The 20281-nt window shown below is 35.9% G+C and overlaps 1 long non-coding RNA gene across 1 annotated transcript in view; it reads right to left on the bottom strand.

The window, feature by feature from the left end:
* The window catches only part of LOC132158098 (uncharacterized), a 67870-nt gene extending 48125 nt beyond the window's left edge, over positions 1-19745 (bottom strand). The window contains exons 1-3 of the long non-coding RNA XR_009437663.1: positions 19567-19745; positions 18245-18337; positions 8009-8060 (exon numbers count right to left, since the gene is read on the bottom strand). This is a non-coding gene — a long non-coding RNA (uncharacterized LOC132158098). The remainder of the gene's footprint in view (positions 1-8008; positions 8061-18244; positions 18338-19566) is intronic.
* Between the last annotated feature and the right edge of the window lie 536 nt (positions 19746-20281).

Raw genomic sequence — 20281 nt, 5'->3', positions numbered from 1 at the left:
CGTACGACAATACAGACAGTAAACTTTGTACAAGACATAACGGAATCCAAATGAGGGAGAGAGAGAGAGAGAGAGAGAGAGAGAGAGAGAGAGAGAGAGAGAGAGAGAGAATGAGTGAGAGAGGATGAGAGAGAGAGGTGAGAGAATTAGGCGTGATCACAGAAAAACACATGCTCAGTTATGCAAACTCACAGACAGTAACCCTTGAAAGACAACAACGAATCAAATCACCTTGAAAAGGTAATATACAAACTTTAAGCAGCATTTAAATCTCCATAGAGAATGATACTTGCATGTGGTCACTCGCCAGACCAGCGTGCGTGTGAGCGTGGTCCTTTGTAGCTAGGTGTGTTCTTTCGTGTCTTCCGTAATTCCTGATTAACACATTTTTCATTAATTTCCTTTATATAAGTGAGTCCGTCAAAGCATGACAATTAAATAGATACCAAAAATAACATATATAACTGATAGAAACGCAACGTTATATTCATATGCAGAATTACACACATTTAAAATTTGATTAACACATGATAAAACTGCAGATACGCCAATTTATATGGGGAAACATCTACTGCACAAAAAGGCAATACTCAATACATTTAGAATACATTGAGAAAATAAAAGGGTACTATTCTATTTTCTAAGAGTTAGCTTTCCTGTCCTGTTTGTTAGGTCATAAAGTTTTACGACCTGGTCAGGGGGTAGGGTTACAACTCATGATTCTATTTGAGAACATTAAAATTAGGAGAAACATTTCCAATTGACAAGTCAGCAACTTATAATCCTCCCATAAAAGGATTAACCACTTTATGCAACACACCATATATATTCAAAATACATATTATTAAGGACTTACATAAAGAGCGTAAATTGTGTGTGTGTGCTTATGTGTGTGTGTTTAGGAATGTGGGTGTTTTGTTTCTGCTTTGAGGCTCGCACGGATATCCCTGGACAGTCTCAATAGGTGTAATAACTGTCACCCACGCCAGGATGTTGCCGACATCGCGGCGCCCCACATGGTGAATTATGTTGGAAGATGTTGTAAAACCGAAGGTCCTTGTTTACTCACGTTCTGGTCTTTGAGTGCAGAATGTGTTAGAGAGTCAGGATTCATTAATATGGAACAGATGGCTGAAATACTATCAGCTCATTAGTGTTACATCTGACTAGATGTGCATTAATCATCGGCTGATATATATCGATGCACCCCTAATCTTCAGAATATCTTCTTTTATGTGCAACATAAGAAAACAACTCTTACAGGTTTGGAACGACATGAGGGTGAGTAAATGATGACAGAATTTTCATTTTTGGGTGAACTATCCCTTAAACACAGATAATCGCTGCTTGGAGCTATGTTATTTTAATAATAACTAACATAAAATGTTTTCAAGCTGCAATGCATGCTGGGAACTTGATGCAATATAGTTCAAACTGTTGTTCAGATGACTCAATTTGAAAAGTTAAAAGAACATTTGGAAAAAAAATGTGAAAAAAATAAGTAAGGATATAACATAACTTTTGATAGCGACATGTTTAGAGTATTTCTGTTCGGTTCACACAAAAAACTCAACTGACTCCAACTGAAAAATCTTTGTTCAGGCTACTTTTTATTATTACTATTATTATTATTATTTATTTATTTATTTTTTACAGTGGATGGTAAAACAGCAGTTTCAATATGATATCTGTGATTTGTTGCTAGAACTGATTTATTGATTAATAAGTAATAGATTCAAATATGATTTTTACTGCCAACTGGTACAATTGCAAAACCTATCAGTGGAGGTTAATGGGGCCACGCTAACCAGTAAAACCTTGACCCCCTCATATTGGCCTTGCCTATATCTGACTTTGGAACAGGATCAGCATTCCATCCAGCATTTACATCAAATTATTATTCTTACATCTACGCATTAACATGGTAGTTTGTCCCACTGAACAGTGTCCTAAAACTAGAAAAACCTCACTAATCTGGCTAATCCTTTTTATTGATTAAATCAAATATTAGCATTTTCAGAATTTTATTTCATATTTTATTTAACTTAGCGGTATGACAAATGGTTTAACAATTCTCCTCTTGATACACCATTTTAAAAGGGGAAATATTCAGAACACCATGTCTTTTACTACAGTACATTAAAAACAGCCTCCTCTTTTTATTTCAGCTCCTTAGATTGACAAGAACAGCTAAAAGCTTTCAGTGCACTTTTCTTGCTCAGAAAGTGTGGCTGTGAGTACATCTCGGCTCTCAAGAACATTAATGGTTTCTTTTTCCTGCCCGATCTATACTGGCAGGACACATTCAACAGAAAGCCATTGCAGTAAAACTGAGGTAAGCAGTGTTGGAGTAATTCATTAAAGTTTTCCCTCAGCAATACCATACAATGACACTACCTGAAAGGGTTCTTTCTTTTTTTAAATTGCTCATGGCTGCCTTGATACTTAAGCGACTCGAGTAAAGAGTAAAGACGGTCAAATAAATCACAGGATTTTCATACATTTTTTTAAATAAACTCTGGGTTTTACAGTTTCAAGGAAAAACTGCACATGACTTTCTATTTGACATGCAAGTTTTACAATTGCAAACTGATTCCTAGCATAATCTTGGAAGAGCTGAATGGGCTGGATATACATTAAACAACTCAGCCTTTGTCATCAGTATTATTCATTTTTTTTCTCTTCTTGAAAGTTTCAACCAATAATGCGCTTTGGGATTTGGGCTACACCGGGAAGACTTGCCTCAGCACATTAACACAATTCAAATGTTCAGTAAGCGGTAATCCGTTCACTTGTTATAGCAAACAGGCCCAAACCTCTGTGCGGAGGGCAGATTGTGAACTGGCAGGGCAGCAGTATTGAGGGATTGGGATTAAAAGGGATGTGAGGCGGTAGCTAACGTCTCACTAGCTCGCAGAGATGGCCAAATAAGACAAACAAACCTCTCTCTCTCCATGTTCATTAGTGATCTCTTGTTCATTAGAGTCCTCAGCTTACTTTCATGTCATCTCAGGGCTCATGAAGATGAATGGACCACATCTAAATTACACTGAGACTCACAGACTGGGCTGCTCTCTGATTGGAATGGTTGAAACAAATTCAGTTTGGCCTATCTATGCCATATTTTTGAGTCTCTTATACTCACCAAGGCTGCATTTATTTGATCAAAATACAAAGTGCAAAAAAAAAAAAAAAAAAAAAAAACCTGTAATACTGTGATATATGATTACAATTTAAATTAACAGTTTAGAATTTTAATATATTTTAAAATACAATTATGCAAAGGCAATACCAAATTTTTTGCATTCAAGAAACATATTGAAGTACTGTATGTTAATAGTCTTAACGATGGTGGTGCTATATATATATATATATATATATATATATATAATTTTTTTTTTCTTCTTCCAGGTTCCTGTATAAATAGAATTACTAAAATCTAAATAACTTCAAACCGTTGAATGGTGGTGTATGTAGAAGTAATTTTTTAAGTAACTAAAGGCTGTGCTGTAGCATGAAAATAGTCACAGCTAAAGGATATGCATCCATTCAGCTGTGAATCTTAACTAACATTGACCTTTCGTCATTACTACTCACAAGAAAGCATTGGTATTTATTATAGTATTAAAGTGTAATAGTCTACATTAGTGATGCGCGGGTCGGGGTTTTTTCCAACCCGCGGGTCCCGCTTTTATGAAATTATTTGGCCCGCCCCGCAAATAAAATAAAATTTCTTGACCGCCCCCGACCTGCCCCGCGCATCGGGACACACAGAAGTTACGTTGCTACTTATACCTTCGTATCGTAACCTATTCCAGATATTTAATATAGGCTATAGGTAATTGCACTATGATGGTTCGTTCGTGAACAAATCTTTTAGATGAACGAATCGTTCTTGTTTACGTAATCCACTGACCATAGACAGTAAAAGACTCATTTCTCGTTCAATGAAGTTCTTCCCACAGCAGCGCGCGAGCGCTGCGCTGTTAGAAGCGCATACGCAGCTCTAGACCAGCTCTGTGAACTGTTTCATCCTGTCAAGATGTGACGGAGCATGTGACTTGTTGAATGTAGTGAACGAATACGATCTTCTCGTAGGTGAAAGAGTTGAATGAACTGATACATCTCGTTCGTGAATTAAATTAATGAGAGTATACAGGGTCAGTCGGCCAATTGTAAATCTCGATCAGCAATCAGCAGATACAAAGCGCAGTTATTGGTGCACATATGCTTGTTTTCATATTTGGAATACAGAACATAACTCCAAGTTTAATCCCCGATAAAACCTCGTGCTTTGATAATCTGAACAATTTATTTAGACTATTTATTTAATGCGATCATGCACACACTTTAATAAAGCCAAATCAGTTTTTGTCACAAGTAAATACGTTCGTTGACACTCTTTTTCGCCAACTGCTGGCGTATTTGTGTAATATGAAGAAATGGTCACTGAACGAATCAGTGAATGAATCATTTTGGTGAACGAACTGAAAATCAACGAATCTCTGGAAAGAATCAAAATCTCCACCACTAAATTCCATGCAACATAAATGGATTTTTAAAAAATTTGTTTTTAGTGACCCGCCCCAACCCAGCCCGCGGGTTATGAGACGACCCGCGCATCACTAGTCTACATCTCATTTATCACAAGACTTGTTCATATCATAACATCCTAGTTAAAAAAAATAATAATAATCACACACACACAACAACAACAACAAAAACCTTATCCCAGGTATGGGAACTAGTAACACTAATGCCTGATTTAATAATCAACTAATGTTCTTGTAGAACAGTGGTCTCAAACTCAATTCCTGGAGGGCCACAGCTCTGCAGAGTTTAGCTCCAACCAGCTCCAAATCACACCTGCTTGGAAGTTTCTAGTTACCGTGAAGACCTTGATTAGCTGGATCAGGTGTGTTTGATTAGGGTTGGAGCTAAACTGTGCAGAGCTGTGGCCCACCAGGAATTGAGTTTGAGACCAGTGTTGTAGAAGATAATGGCCAGAATTTTATGTCAGCACACCCTTATAAAATAGTTAATAGATTAAATTATCTCCTGAGGCGGAGCTAAAACTGAATGAATTTATTAATATGAAAATATCTCACTTTGAAATTTTGATGATTTTCGTGCCATATTAAAACTGAATTATCTTTTCTTGCTGTTTGATTAAATCTCCTACCAGACATCAGCAATGGACCAAATAAAACAGGATTAACTGCCACACTACTGCTGAGGGAATTATTCCAAAGCAAACACTGTAACTGTGAGAAAAAAGACAAGCACAGATGAATGTCTATCTGAATGAATGTCAGGTCTGAGATGAGCCCACCTCATTGCCACAGAAAACTAAAGCAAATGTGAAACACACCACAGGTCAGTACATAAGAGAAAGAAAATGTGCATAAGAAAAAATGGGTAGATTAAGATAACTAAGATAATTAAGATCACTGCAGAGCATTATGTGAAAATAAGCTGTAGAGTGTGGATACTGAATATTCTGACCAACAAGCTTATGGTAAAGAGGTGAACCACTGTTTTTGACTTTCAGATGTAATGTTGTATTTACATATTTCCCCATAACGTTTGACTTTAATGTTTACGTGCTAATAATATTGGTAACTTTTTACAATAATGTTCCATTTGTTTACATTAGTTTACTTTATTAACAAAAACTAACAATGAAACATTTCTTAATCTTTGTTAATGTTAATTTCAGCATTTACTAATACATTAAAATAAAAATGTCTATCTGTTAATATTTTTAATGCATCTGAGCTAAAATAAGAATAGCTGCATTTTTATTAATAAGTTGCCAGAGTGACATCATGAGAGAAAGAATGCCATTCTAGAGTGGAAGACATTTTTCAGAATTTAATAAAATTTTTCAGGCGTAATAACTTTGGCACAAGATGTGTGCTAACAAAGTAAATAGTGTCAATTTTAACTATTTGGGGCCTTATTGTAAAATGTTGTGTTCACGGTTTCACATTAATTGTCTATAATTTTTGCATATAAAATGCCCTATATTTAAATACTTAGACTGTGAGTTTTATTTGGTTAGCTTGGCTGATGGAAAAGTATATCCTTTGGAAAATTTAATTACAGTCCATGAGACACTCTGGGATTATAGCTTACATTAACCTTGAAAAGTGGTTTTAATGTAATGGTAATTTTTCACTTCAGGTAATGGGAACGTCAAAGTTTCAATCATGGGATACTTCTTGAAAATCTGTTGGCTCTGGATTGCTGCTGGGCAGCTCAACAATGACCATTTACCCGAAAGCATATTTTTTGCTCAGCTCTGCTGTTCACTTTGGCCTGCTGGAAACAAGTATGTATGTGTGATTGTGAGTTTTTCGAGGAGGTGGGGTGTGTTGACTATTAACAGTCAATGTAGGGTCCACTCTAATGAGAATGTAACCTGCTGTTGAAAAGGCCTCACATCCACACTCCATTAACTCTGCAACCCAATTACACATTACACTCTGATAGGTCAAACCCCCACTACCTCATTTACATAATAACTCAATGGATACTGGGATGGGAACATGCTCAAAGGGAAAAGTCTGGCTGTTACACAAAAACATACGCACACACCAGGTCTAAGGCTAAATTACCAGTATATATATATATATATATATATATATATATATATATATATATATATATATATATTTATATTTATTTATTTATTTTCCTTTGACAATCAAAGCTCAGAATGGTTCCAAGGACATTGTTAAAATAATCCATGTGACATCAGTGGTTCAACCGTAATTTTACAAAGCTACAATTTGTTGCCATGTTTTTTTTTTTGTGCACAAAAAGTATTCTCATAGCTTTGCAAAATTACAGTTGAACCACTGATGTCATAGATTAATATAGCAATCTCCTTGCTACGTTTCTGAGCCTTGATTGTGTTAGGATCCTTGCTCTCTATGGGAGGCTCAGAGAGCTCTCGGAATTAATAAAAAATATTGTAATTTTTTTTTTTCCAAGATGAACGAAGGCCTTACAAGTTTGGATCGACATTAGGGTGAGTAATTAATGACATAATTTAAAATTTTGTGTGAACTATCCCTTTAATGACCCCAAAACTTTTGATCGACAGTTTTATTCATGAGTTTGGAAAGTAATTAATTTATTTGAATTTTTATTGTAACATATACATACATATAAATACATTTACAACAACAACAACAAAATTAATTAAACTGTTTCAGAAATGTCTATTTATTAGTCAATTTTAATAGTTTAAATTTTTTTCTGGAATTAATACATTATTAATTAATTTGTTTGTTTAATTTTTTATATAAACTCCGATTCATCCATTTTGTGATAGATGGAAATAAAGCCATTACTTCTAAAAATGGACCCTTCCATTGAAACGAAAATGACACGTAAAAAGCCATTTCTGGTTTCTGTGAAAGGGGATGCAGTGAAGTTTTTCAAGCAAATAATGATATAATGTTTTTTCTGTTTCTCATAAAAAGCTATCTTTTGGGTTTTAGAAGGCTGCAGCGCACAAGCCACAATAAATATACTATGAACAGTGATAATAAGGAAAAAAACTATGTGAATATGCTTCAGAGCGAAAGAACGAATGAATGATTGATTTATTGATCGAACGATGAAAGAACGAACAAACAAATGAATGAATGATTGATTGATTGAATAAATGAATAAATACATACATATACAGCATAAGGGTTTAGAATGGGAAATGGTAATCAGTAAATAATGACAGAAGTTCATTTTTGAGTGAATTATGCCTTTAAATTACTAAAATAGTGAAGGTCCATCTAGGGCTGATAATATTGTATTCCTTTTTAAATACTTTGACGCATTTCTGCAACATGGCCAATTTCTCCAATATAGTGTTTTCTGATTTCCATGAAGCTCGTTTTCTGGTAATTCCATTACTTAGTGAAGTCAGAGCAGAATACCCAAGCCAATAAATGAATCAAGCAAACAGAGAGTGAGGAAACCAGAAGGCTCAGAAGCACACTTACTCTATGACTTGAAAGATATCAGGCAGGAGACTGCTCTCTCTAACAAGCCTGTTGGAAACACACACAGATACACACATTTAGCTTGTGACACACATTTACTTCATGGCACCAGGCCCACGTTCCATCTTCATTAGTGTGACACTTGTGCATGCATTTAGGTTTTGGCACTGTATGGAACCGCTGAGGTGTGAACGCTCCATCGTGCCAAGATCAGTCAGCTGAGAAAATGACCTTTGACTAATCCAGTGACGAGTGAAAAAGAAAGAGAATGCATGCCACTAAAAGGATGAAAGAGTGAAAAAATGATGGAGGGAGAAAGTCGGATGGAAAACACACAACAATGTATTAAGAATGAGAAATAGAGGGCCCATGTATGCAAACCTAGTGAGCTGCCTCGCTAAAATGCATTTTTTTGGAAAACACAGAACAAGATTATTAGATTATAATTCTCAGAAATGCTGTCAAGAGGGAGGATTCATCAGGCTCAAATGTTTAAACATGCTAATGATGGCCAAAAAGCTGTTGTTGCCAGAAATTCAGTGTAACCATACAGTGATACTGTTTCAGGTATTATGGGATGTCATATGTATGCCTGTATGTTTAACACATTTTATTAAGCGATATAATGTTAATATACCATGCTACCTTTTTTGTTTGTTTGATTGTTTGTTTTTTAAATGGAATGATATCAACCAGAATAATAAAAGATGGTTGTACAATAGAAAGTCACATGATGTTTCAAGGTGACTGTAAATGGTCCTTCCACACACACACACACACACACACACACGCACACACACACACACACACACACACACAAACAACAACAAGGTAACCAATAAAGTAATACAATAAACATTAACTAAATAGCAGAACATGTAACACAAAAGACCTATGTTTATGTTTATAAAGGCAGTTCATACTTTGAAAAAGACTATGACTGCCCAAAGTAACTTTACAGATAGGTAGCTCACACGGTTCAGAACATTTGAATAGATTTTTTGATGTGTCTACTTTGTCTAAAAAGACTGTCTAGGTACACCATTTACTAGGTCTGAATAATTTAATATATCTCAAACAATGCTATGTAGGCAGTTTAAGTTCCAATTTTAGGAAAAGAAAAAACATTTGAACGGTACTATAATGGACAAAATGTTGTCTAGGTAGGCAACTAATTTGAAGCAAATATTTGAAAGTGTGTGTTTACTAAAATGCAGTTTAGTAAATGAAATATTAAAATACGCTTACAGCTGCAAAATGCTGACTAGGTAGGGAGTTCACTCAAGTTTAAATCATTTAAATAGATTGTACATACATGTCTATATGATGCATGAAACTGCTGACATGGTAGACAGCTCACTAGGTTTGTATGTAATTATGATGTCCAAAACAGCTGACTATGCTGGCTACTCACTAGACTCACATCGTATGAATGGAACATTCAAAACTGTCTTGGTAGACAGTCCATTTGGTATAAATGGAATGTCTGAAATGCCCAACATTTTGTCAAGGTAGGCAGCTCACAAGGTGTTGAAACAGACAGAAAATGCTCCAGACAGCCTTGCTCAGAGGAATAATCGAGGCCTTTATTGAAAATGACTCACCATGCTCTCTTATTGATTAAGGTCTTTGATTCACAGCCAATTACCGTATGATAAAGGTGTGTAGAGAAGAATGCCACAGTAATTTGAGAAAAGGACAGACTGATAAAATTAAATTAGCTAAAGGATTACATTTGGAATACTTACTGTGCCCTTCCCAGTCAATACAGTGATATATAAAAATTGTGCTTAGAGTTATTTGGCCATTCTCCCCTGAGTGTGTCCTCTATAGAGGTTTTGGCTTCTTTGAGTGAGAAAGAGTGAGAACTGCCCAGAACCTGAGATAAGGTGTATGCAGAGGTCTATATGAGCAAATCTCAGTTATATGAACCCAAAGCCACAGCTAGAGAAAGAATTATCCTCTTTGTGCCTGAAAGTCAGCATAGCTCAAAACCTGGGATTTAGGGATTTTTTTTTTTAGGTTAAAACAGGGTTTACTGTGCCAAAATAATTGTGTATTGTGAAGGAATTGTGCAAAAATAGTCAACACAACCAGAAACAGGAACAGCAATGATCTTTTGGTAGTCAGAGAACTACTGAAGTTAGCTTTTTATTTATATAATAATAATAAAAAAAGAAAATATGTTTGTTGTTGTAGCATAAACTCAAGGATATTGCTTATTAACTAAGTTAACTAGAAATTTAAATATTTTGTCTCAACCTCCTGTAAAAACTAAATTTGTCAAGCCATTTGATGTGCTCTTGAAAACATTATAAAACATTTGTTATTTTTGATGTTATTACTTATACAGAATGTAGTAAATATAGAAAACCTGAACTAGAACTTACATATTTCATATACACAACAAGAGCTGAACATGTTTATCGGTTTATCAATGGTTTATCAAAAACCATTAAGCCTCGGCTCAGAGACAATGAATATGTACAAAATAATTTATTCAACATACCAGGAATAGATTACCTGCTGCAAACATCATTAATTAAATGACAATAACATCATGAAATATACATTCACTCATGGTACACTGAATTCATTGACAGAACAGTGACGCACATCGAGCAATCATTACACGCAAGTGAGCACCTTTCTGCTTGTTCTGTTTATTCAGAACAGTCAATAATCTCTCATCTGTCTGCGCTCTCCTTCCTAACAAACATCATTACCCCTACAATTACCAGCAAACACAAGAGCCAATATAAAACACACACTCTCTGGGTACAACGGAGTAAGCAGGCATAATGAACAGGAACATTTTATCATGACACAACAGAGAGAGGGAGAGAGATGGTGGCATTTTCTCACTGAAGGTTTATTCGTGTCCGGTATGTGCTCCGGCAAGCAGCCCGGTGACTAGGATCACTCATACATCTTTCTAAATGACGGGCATTTGCAGAGGTAAATGGAGTCAACTGGGCAGGTGAGAAAATACAGAGACTTTCACTTAGACAGCTTTCAGGCCAACCAGGTTATTGGCCGACTTACACAGTCCTCAGGCAAAGTAGCCAGTGTCCAGAGGCACAGTTTTTCACCACTTGGATAAAGTGGTCGTGGTCCACATAGTAATAGACTGTGTAAGACTAACATGCTGGAAAAAATTTTCGCCCCTAAAATCTAAATGTCTATAAAAAAATGTAATACAAAAAAAAGAAAAAAACCTCAGTTTACAATTGTGTCAGTTTTGTCTTTTTATAATATTTTTTAAACCAATGCAAATTCTATTTCCACTGCGTTTCAAATGATATATTGGCTTGGACAGCATTCTGAGTAATAATGGTGATAAAAATGTCTAATCAATTGTTTCTAATCATCAACATAACATGATCAACATTTTTCTAGTAAAATGTTAAAATGAAAACTCTTGCTAAGGTTAATTTTATGGCTAGCATTTAATGCATTAAATCAAATAAATATTACTGACACATTTTACATAAATTGAAAAACAATAAAAAAGTGGTTAATTTGATTAGATATTTACCTTGATTTAAATACATTTTCTTCACACATAATGTCTCATATTTCATCTCAAGCATGCTTTACACTTTACACCTTTATATTTTTGCCTCCACAGTATACAAATACAATAACAGAATGTTGTAGGAAAAGATGTCGCAGCCGAGGGGCAGGGTACTCTAGCAATTATTTTCACACAAAAATGTCAGAATAGTTAGGTCATTATATTTAGTTATTGTTATTAAATTATTTTTCACCACTGTTTATTTAACCATAGTTTTACTCATGGAATAATTTATATTTTCATGAGGCATTTGTATAAAATAAGATTCAAAGTCAAAAAACAATATAAGGATAAAACTAAATCTATACATACTGGGCATTTGAACATAGAAAAATAAATTAAGAAAGAATTAAATCCCTTTGGTAAAAAAAATTGAATAAATCTTTATTTTTCTTCAGATTTGGGGGTGAAATGTTACATGAGGATATTTCGTCCCTACAGTAATCTGGTCTGCAGAGAGTTAACCAGCCAGCCTGGTCATCCATACTAAAAATGAAGCCGATGTAATTGGCGATGTTGACAAATTTGTCACAAAAATCAACATCCTATCAGCAGAGATAAGGTTTGGTCCAGCCATTACAGGCATCTCAATCCTACATCTTGTCTAAAAAAAAACAAGGCATGTGGGTCTTAACTCACAAAACAATGAATGCCTCAACTTTTCGTTGACAACTAAGAGTGATTTTAGCGGTTCTAAGCAGCATTTTCACGGAAACGGGAAGTGGCGAGATTGGCATTTACACAGGTAAATGTCAGCCAAAGACACTAAAGCATCTAATAAGAGAACGTATGCACATAATCTTTATGGTTGCAGGCAACCTTTGCATCTGATCTCCAATCAGTCAGTATGGAGAACTGCTGCTATGCAGTCCTTATTCACCCCTCACTCTTTCAGAAAGGCACGCAACAGCCCTGACATTTACTGGTGCCATCGGCACTCTAGGGCCGAGACACTATCAGAGCCATCGTAGGGTGCAATTTCTCCCAGGTCCACCTCTTGAGATTTCTGTTGTTCTGGTGTACTAACAAATAGATCCATTACATAGATTCCAGACACTGCAGCCATCCATCTGTCCATCTTTGTCTCGTCTGTTCAGTGGATGTACAATGTTGTCAGGGGCCAGTGTTTGTAGCCCGAGCAACTGCTAAACCCACACATGCTTTCAGTCCTGAGCCACCCACATAAACAGTGCTGAAAGAATAATAGCCAGTCACACATACAAACAAATCGTGACACTTCCACATGCCTGAGCACCATGGACACAGACAGCTCCCACACATCGCATGTCCTGTCCAATATCCCGCTAGCAGAGGGTGTCACCCTTCACAGCAGAAGCAGCAGCAGCAGCAGCAAAGACACCTCCTCTAGTGCAGAAAGACACCACCTCATCTACACTAGCAAAGGACATAATGCTGGGATGAAAATAATAATGATAATAAAAAACAAAAGTCTGCAACCATTTGACTTCTATTTAATTAATATTAAATTTAAAGCAGGCTTGTGAAGTCACATTATGGTGACTTCACAAAATGATTAGATAATAAGTACATCAGAATACTTCTGTACCAATGTATTTACATTGTAATAAAGACATTATTGTAAAATGAAGATTTTTTTAAGGCTTCAAGTGCTGGCAAATGTAAATTATTTTCACTTTCAAATCAAGCATTCTGTTAGTTAATGGGCAGACATTGCGTGAAAAACTGACACAAAATCTGTTTGGCCCTGTTTGACACAAAATTTTAGATCATGTGGATCCCTACTGAAATTACTGAACTTTGCCTGTGAAATTTGCTGATAAGTGATAAGTGATAAGACAAAATATAAATATATTCACTATAGCAATTTTTAAGACTTAATTTTTTTCCACATCTTTTCCAGTCTTGGGTAAATGTCATGGTTGGTAAACCGTGATCTCTGGGTTTTGCACTTTGTGGGTGAAGTCTGTGTGTTACGGGTCAGCACTGATTAGTTTGTGGGCGTCTCCGTTAATTGTCATCAGCAACAGCTGTCACTCATTACTCATCCCTATATATTGGCTTGTCTAGCGTCTTGTGTTCGTGAGAGTGTTGTTTCATGTTTGTGACCTATGCTTTGCTTTCTTGTGTGTTTCTGCGTTGGATGTCTGTGTCTCCCCGGAACCCCATCCACTCTACGCAACCCACCACCAAGCAACACCACTTACCTTCGGCTCGCTTCCCCGCAGTTCCTGTGTCACCCTCTCCTGCTGCCAACTCACCTCGGCCTTCCGGATTCGTCACTCATCACCACCATCTTGGACTGTGCATTCCTCCCAGCGTTATTTGTGTCTCAGTGTTGTATTGTATCATTGTCTTCATTAAATATCATTAATCTTGCACTTGCTTCCTGCCACTCCTTCACCCAGTCGTTACAGTAAATCATTTTAAAATGTTGAACTACTATCACAAACACTATTTATAATTAAAGACACTACTACTGTTGATGTCCTTTATTTGCAATATCATGTTACAAGGGACTATGGAAGCCTGTTTCTGCCACTAAATAAATAAACAAACAAATAAATAAATAAAGGTAAATCCAACTTTAAAGAGTCATATGATGCTAGTTCAAATTTTCCTTTCTCTTTGGAGTGTTACAAGCTCTTGGTGCATAAAGAAGATCTTTAAAGTTGCAAAGACTAAAGTCTCAAATCCAAAGAGATGTTCTTTATAAAAGTTAAGAGTCAACCACACCCCCCAAAACGGCTGATTCTAACACTTCCCCACATGTCTACGTCACAATGTGGGAAGATTTGCATAACATCGCCCAAATGTTCACGCAAAAAAAGACGGCGTAACTTTGATTCTCGCTGTTGCAACCGGCCCCATGTTGTGGAGGAGATGCAGTGTTTTGTTGTGAAAGCAAAATTACTTTGTTTGGCCTTCCAAAAGAGGACACAACTAGAAATCAGTGGTTAAGTTGTTTTTACAACACTGTTCCAGAACAGTTCAGCCCAAATATTCAGATGTGTGCTGAGCATGTTATGGAGGAAGAGGACTGTTTTCTGAAACAATAGCCTACAATGCGTCTGTGCACAATGGCTGTTTCTATAAAGAGAGACAGTTCCAACTTTGCAAGGACAGTCTGGCACTTCTGACTCACAGCCTGTAAGTAACTTAAATTTTTTTATATTTAAATAATTTGCCACTAATGTTTCGAACATGAGTTTTGAGCAGTGTAGAGAAGGCTTGCTGTCTCTCTGATCACAAATGCAGACATGGTATTATGTTTACACAGCGCGATACACAACGCAACGTGTAAAAAGACAGTATAAGTCATTATAATCCGCAATTCTGTCCACACTGGATGCAACAAAAGCCTCGTTTGTAATAGGTTTTATTGGTTTTGTCTCATCTAGTGATGTCCTGATTGCAAACGAATCTATTTAACCGGATCTTCTGAGTAAACCAGTTCAACCAGTTCACCAAATTGAATTGAATCGTTTGAAACAGTTCACGTCTACAGTACGCACTAAACCACAAATTAAGTTATTCAGTTTATAAACGTGCCTGACACTGCCTTTGACACTAAATAAAACAATATCCCAGGTTATTCTGTTACTCCTAACAGTACACTGACTGAACTGCTAAAGAGAACCGATGATGGGATGCGCACGGGCAGAGCAGCTGGAATGAGTCTCATCCTGCTGGGAGACGGCATGACAGTTTGTTAAGGCGTAACAATTCCATCATACACTTGAGGCATTCGGCCAATCACAACGCACTGGATAGCTGGCCAATGAGAGCACACCTCGCTTTTTTAGAAAGATGAGCTTTGTAAAAATCAATGCATTTCAGAAAGGCAGGGCGCATAGAGGAGAAACAGCAATGTACATTATGTGGAAAATAATGTGTTTTTTTTATCTTAAACCGCATAAACACGTTGAATTACACCAAATACACAAAATATTGTTATTTTTAGAAACATCATATGACACCTTTACATTTAAATTTTTTTATCTTCTCAGAAGGGAGATATAAACTCGCAGTTCTAACTTTTTTTCTCAGAATCACATGATATCAACATTGCAAGAAATAAAGTCAGAATTAAACTACTAATTCTGAGAACATATCAGTCTTTCCGCCCCTAAGAATCAGACTTTAAAACTCACAATTGTGAGTTTATATCTCACATTTCTGAGAAAATAAATAAAAGTCAGAACTGCAAGATATAAACTCATGTTTGCCAGAAAAAAAGTCAGAACGGTAAGTTTTTATCTCACAATTCTGACTTTATTTCTAAGAATTGTGAGTTTATATCTTACAATTCAGATTTTATAACTCCCGTTTTTCTGACTTCGTAACTCACAATTGCAATTTTTTCATGCAATTCTGAAGAAAATACAGAATTGAAAAAAAAGAAAAAAGAAAAAAAAAACTTTATAAAGTGCTAGCAAATCAAAGCAGCATGCTTTTAATCAGTGTGTGAAACACTTAATTCTCGTGCAATTCTGATAGCGTGGATTCCTTTTGAAATTACAGGATTTTTCCTGTGAAATTTCATCAAACGATTTATGTTTTTGTTTTGGATTTATGTTTCTAATGATCTTAACAACCTTCCGTTATAATGGTTTACACTTCAATACTTGAAATAATTATTGTGTTATTATTACTAACATTTGGAAAACATTCAAGAAAAAGAAAATTCCTGATAGTGTGGGTTCCTTTTGAAATTACAGGATTTTTCCTGTGAAATTTCATCAAAAGTACCCACACACACACACACAAGTCAAAGGGAACAAAAACTGTTTGCTATGAACATTCTTCAAAATATGTTCTGTGTTTCACAAAATAAGAGATTTTTGGGTAAAGCTAGCTCTTGTACAATGTTCAAGTGCTAAAAAATGTACATTCACTGTATATATTCCTATGACTTTTGAAGATCTCATTTATTTCCAACGATTTTTCTTGCCCTGGAAAGCACATCAATCCATTCACATTAAACTGGTCGGAGGTTAGGCCTGGCAAGTAATGCACAGGCTCCAACATGAGGTGGGAATCTGAGTAATGAACATCCCTTCCTCCCAATTTTGCCAATTGTTTCCTCTCAGCTCTTTACTTACGATAAAATAAAGAATAGCGTAAGCTAATTCTGTGTAGTTTCGACTCAATCTGTTGCAGCCAATCACATGCTCCCTCACCCATTGAAAGGACTAAATAGTCAATTTAATTTTAGTCAATCAGACCATCAGTGAGACACATTTCCTCCTTCAGCTGAGACAGAGCCCATTAAGAGTTTTAACTAAACATACTGGTAAGAAACGAGTTCATTATCAACTGCCTGAGCAATAGCCAATGTACTCTAGATATAAATTCTTAATATTGATAAAATTAACACTTTAGAGAAGCCGTTCAGCACCACTCTCTTAACAGCACATACATTTGCTTTCGTCTGCACAAAGCCAAGAGTGGCCAAAGGTTCTCAATAATTGGAAAGTTTGAACTACTATCACAACCGATAATAAAAGAACGCCAATGCTTGCACGGAACCTGCTAATGTCCCTCATTTGCAATCTCATTTCGCCTGGAACCCATCAAGAGAAGGTCTGCGTTTTTTAGGACTTTATCAAGCACTTGCAAATGCAATTTAATTTCACTATTGTGAGTGGAAATAGCTCTTTGCAGGCAGGGGGGGTTGCCTCGGCGACTGACGAACGTTTTCCGATTGGTGACATCAATTTGAATAGTTCAACCATGTGGCTGCAGCTCTATCAGCACCAAGAAAGACAATGTGCAGGAGGCCAGCAGGAGCCATTAGAGAAACGGCGGGGGGATGAGGATGAGATAAGAAACACACACGCTCACACACACTCCCTCACCTGTGCACCCAGACACTCATTACAGCCCACAGAGAGAAGTGGTAAGAACAGGGCAGGTAATGAAAGACAAAAGAGACAGACATTTTGAGAAAATCAGAGGAGGATTGTGTATGTATCAATCATTATGTAAGCTTCTATTCCAAACAAAGGTAAGACCCACAATAGAGACACATTTAGAGCCTTCAAATCATGTTCACAAATTATCTCAGACTTATTTACCATATTTATATATAGAATATGAGAGAGAGAGAGAGAGAGAGAGAGAGAGAGAGAGAAAGAGAGAAAGTAGCATAAAGCATAGTCTGTGGATGTAGTAAGAAACTATGTGCGGCATCTTTGAAGTTCATTACTGCTCGGCATGACCTACTTTAACAATTTCAGGATCAATAAACTAATAAGGTTGAGTTCAGAAACACATTCCCCTCAAGTCTTCTGTCTTGTATCAGTGGTAATTTTAGAAGTTTATCTGTATATTTTTCCTGCAAAAATTCTTAGTATACTGTTCTGTAAGAATACATTATTAGTTCGTATTATTAATCAAAGGACAAGCTGTTGTCCTGTGGTTAGTGTACCACTCGTACCACTGCCCACTGGAAAGAGAGAGAGAGAGAGAGAGAGAGAGAGAGACAAAGTGTACTGTGAGTAACAGCATGATGCCTATCATTCTATATTGCATCACCCGCTTACAGAATGAGATGTGTGAAGGGCTCATCTTGAGGGTTACACAAAAAGGAGGGTGATTTTTGGCATAAAAATGGCAAAATCTCCCACAGCATGTAGGAATAGCTGTGTATTTGGAGAGTGTTATTGGTTACCTGCTGATGGGTGAGCTGCACTCAGTGAGGGACACCAGCAGTTTGAGAGCATACACCGGTACAGGATCTGACTCCAGAAGCAGAGTCTTATACCTGCAGAGAAAAGCCAAATTAAAGGAAAGCCATGCAAAACAGTAGGATACAAGTCAATTAATGACAACAGTCATTGAAAAGTTTATCAACCATTGTAACTTTTATACGTTGTGAATGTATTCTCTATTAACTGAATACTCCTTAGGATTTCAGGAACGAACTTCAGGAACGTGGCTTTTCATAAAAATGTATACAACATAAAATATTTCTTGTTGTTGCTGTATAGTGAAAACACACTCAACAAAAACAAACCATCATTGTGTATTATAAAGGTTAAATATTTTTAATCAATTAGTGTTTTGACAATTTAACACATACAGTATAGTTTAGTTGATCATTCAAAATATCAATTGCATAGCCAGTAAAATACAGTGATACAATTATTTAAATACTCTTATGAAAGTAAATACTTTTAAGTCTACAAACTTTAATTTAATCAAATGTGAAAGAATCGCTCACGTAGCTGCATCTTTCTTGTCTGGATTGGCAAACAGGTTATAAAAAAAAATATATATATATTTGTTGTTATAATGAATGGATGATTTGGAAAGATCACTTTTCAACAAAAATGCCACAAAAACTGCAGGGTTTAGTTGAACTTCCATTAATTAAACCCTGATACCATGAGCTACAGAAACACTACACCTTTAAGACTCATCTATGATTGGTTATTATTTTTTTTTTTTTAAGTGAAATGAGTAAAAACTGATTCATGATGATTTTGGATTTTTGCAACATTATTCAGAATTAGTTTTCATTCGAAACATTATCCAGAATAGAATCCAGTTTAGAAAAGTAAGTACATTATCGTTGTTTTCTACCCTAAAATGGTATTATAACACATGCCTGTGCCATATGAATTTGGAATTAGCTATGAATTGTTTCATTAACCAATGCATTGTTTCTAGTTCTGCATCTACGTTTTTATCCTAACCACTTGCAACCATGACACACAATGAGTGACAAGACATTTTGTCAATGACTTGGTTTCTATTTGTGTCACACTCAATAAATACTCCTGGTTCAAAACCACGCTGTATATTAAGCATGAAATATCTCCTGATTGCCAGCTATTGTGTGCATTCAGTGTGCACAGACAAATTGCTTCTAGCTGGAAGCTTCGCATCACCTCATGCCTGGTTAGGACACAATCATAGTTTTAATAAACAGAGAGGATGGAGGAGTAAACTGAGAGAGCAGAATATAGGTAAGTGAGGGGTGAGTCTTACTGTGGCAGCAGGGCCTCAGAGATGAGCGTCAGCAAGCGAGTGTTGGATGAGATGCCTTCACCTTCCCACTCTGCCTCTCTTTCTCTCCCTCCATCTCTCTCGCTCTCCTCCACCTCGTCTTGGCTCAGCAGCAGCAGCAGCGTGATCTCTGACAGCACACGCAAACTCACAACACGCCATTCCACTGGGACACACACAGCAGAAGGTTTAGATATATACTTACATGCATACATGCATATATTCACAAATAAATAAATTTATATACACAGATAAATTCACAAATATGAATAAAATCAACATATTTATAGCTCTTATTTCAAGATAAAATGCATTTATGTTTCGAATGATCTTAACAAGATCTTCAACTTCTGTTCTAATGGTTTATGCTTTAATACTTGACATAAATAGGCAAATGCAAAATGTGCCTATCAATGAATTTATTTACATAAATAAATTACCAAATAATTATTGTGTTATTATTACTAACTTTTGGGAAACATTCAGGAAAAGAAAATAAAAGAAAAGAAAAGACAAAGAAAAGAAAAAAAGACATAACATTGTTTGTGGTCACTCCATAATTGGAACCTTTTGTTTTATTTTCCTCCAATTTGTGCACATTTATGCCCTGGGGGTTAGTATTTATAAAAATATATTTTAGATTTTTTTGATTGTTATATATATATATATATATATATATATATATATATATATATAT

This window comes from Carassius carassius, chromosome 15, assembly GCF_963082965.1.
Source record: "Carassius carassius chromosome 15, fCarCar2.1, whole genome shotgun sequence".
Taxonomy (NCBI): Eukaryota; Metazoa; Chordata; class Actinopteri; order Cypriniformes; family Cyprinidae; genus Carassius; species Carassius carassius.
Note: the sequence above shows the minus strand (reverse complement) of the source record. Positions and strands in the feature narration are given on the sequence as shown.